We start from the raw sequence: 2,344 nt of genomic DNA, 5'->3' as shown, positions 1-2,344 counted from the left end.
AGGAACCTGCTCCATCCATCTACCCGAAACTGTCAAGTGATCCTGAAGACCTTGATTAGAAGTCCTGGCTGTGTTTGATTAGGGTTGGAGCTGAACTCTGCCGGGACGTAGCCTAGGTCTACAGGAGAGTTGATAGTCAATTTATGCCACTTTCTGAGTGTGTTTCATTCCCAAGATCTTGAGGTAAACCAACAGGGCTGTACAACATTTTGATGAGTTTTGTTCACCAATCCCATATATTATGAGTCTATGTTGGACTGTAATGGACTTAAAAGGCACGGACGGGGTTCGAACCCGCGATCTTCGGTTTACGAGACCGACGCCTTACCACTTGGCCACCGCGCCTGCGCTCTGCTGCTATTGTTTTCCGTATTTCGTGTCCGTATATGGACCTGATGTTCCAATTGAGATTAAGATCGTTTTCTCAGAGGATACCGCATCGCAAACAGCGTTTAGTGTCCGTGTATTTTTTTTCTCCAGTAAAAACACACAACTAGCCGTTACACGGCTGTTCAGATTCCATGAGAACAATGGGTCTTTGATTTTACTGCTTTCCTCATTTAAAATTTGGAGTATGAGCATCCAGATAAAAATGTCTTTAAATGGTATGCTTTAGACTATTTGAACGCTGTCGTTGTGATTACCTATCGTATTAATGTGTTCGTGTTTAACATAAAATAGTAATTTCCGATCATTTTGCATCATTTAGCGTTCGTCTGTCAAAGTCGACTCTATTTGCGAGTACACCAAAACTGCTCCGTGACACTGAAATTATAGCTATACAACAAACTTTTGACACATGTAAGTATACAAATTATGCACAGAGGCAGTATTTAACACTTACTTTTGGGAGCACTGTTGATAGATGAGTCGAGTGTGTCAGTAAATCGCTGTTTTGAACCGAGTGAACAAATTAGCTAAAATGAATCAGACTTCCAAAAGCTACAAGCTCATCCAGGGTAGTGTTTCCAAAGCATCGTAAGCCTAATAAGTTGATCGTAGCTCCATTGGTGGCAATTGTAAACGATCAATTTAGGCTTACAATGCTTTTGGGAAACGCAGCCCAGATCATTCTCGTTACATCTGATTCGGTGCATCCACCAGGGGAGGCTGTTGAATCATGGCTTACTTATAATATCAAGAATAAGTGGAGAGTGCACTGGCATGAAGTCATGCCCATGATATAAAACTGAGACCGTGGAGCTTCTGTCTAAACCTGATCATGATCCTGAAAAGTAATGGAATGATTCTTTATGCAATATAAAGAAAAATCTGCACAGAATAAACCTGGATTTGGACTGGATTAATCCATACAGCTTTTACACAAGGAATTTGCGTGTTATTCCTAACTTTTGATCAGTCCGGTAGCATTCCTAAGTCAATAAGTTTGTATGGAGGGAAAAAAAAAAATAATAATAAAAAAAAAAAATATATATATATATATATATATATATACACATACATACAGTCAAACCTAAATTTATTCAGACACCTTGAACATTTCATTTATTAATTCAGTTTATTTACTATAATTTTAAAAAATGGTAATAAAATATGACAAGATCTCAGAGTTAAACTGTGTCAGAAAAAATTCATCTTAATTATGTCAGATAACACTTAAGCAAAACATGGTCAGGTCAAAGTGTCTGAATAATTTTTGGTTCCAAATTTTGATCAGTTTCACTGGTAGTCCACTGTATGAATAATTTTTGGGTATAATATGTAACAGTTTACTTTATTTTGCTATCCTCACTTACATAAATGAACTATAGTGTCCTGCACCCACTAGTAAAAACATATCAAAAATATCAAAAATGTCTGAATAATTTTTGGTTTGACTGTATATATATATATATATATATATATATATATAGATATTATACCTGAATTATTTCAGTTGGATTAATGCTGAAAATTCAGCTTTGCCATCACATAAATATAAATATAATTAAATAATTCTTTCAAAAACATCTTAATTATTATAAACTTTTTGACCTGTAGTGTATATAATAACATTATATAAGACACCCACTAGTTATTTGTTGTTGCTGCACTTTTTACTAGTAACATTTAAACTTTATTAATGAATTCTAATATAATTTATATATTTATAAAGACAATCCTATATGTTTTAAATATGAGTTTACAGACCCCTTATTGAAACCCCTGGTACAAAAGCATTCAGCACAGTCCACAACGTTGCTTTCAGACACCTAGAGTTCTTGCACATAACGTACTGCATGATCATTATTTGGCACAAACGTAAGGGCCAGACCACTTCACACCAATCATTTTCAATTTTGATATGTAAGTATGAGAATATGCCTCTTTTCTTTTCTAAATG

The 2,344-nt window shown here is 34.9% G+C and overlaps 1 non-coding gene across 1 annotated transcript; it reads right to left on the bottom strand.

The window, feature by feature from the left end:
* Positions 1-273: 273 nt before the first annotated feature.
* On the bottom strand, positions 274-345 carry trnat-cgu (transfer RNA threonine (anticodon CGU)). Its single transcript has one exon. It is a non-coding gene; the product is annotated as a tRNA-Thr (tRNA).
* Positions 346-2,344: the final 1,999 nt, after the last annotated feature.

The sequence above is a fragment of the Ctenopharyngodon idella genome, chromosome 3 (assembly GCF_019924925.1).
Source record: "Ctenopharyngodon idella isolate HZGC_01 chromosome 3, HZGC01, whole genome shotgun sequence".
Taxonomy (NCBI): domain Eukaryota; kingdom Metazoa; phylum Chordata; class Actinopteri; order Cypriniformes; family Xenocyprididae; genus Ctenopharyngodon; species Ctenopharyngodon idella.
Note: the sequence above shows the minus strand (reverse complement) of the source record. Positions and strands in the feature narration are given on the sequence as shown.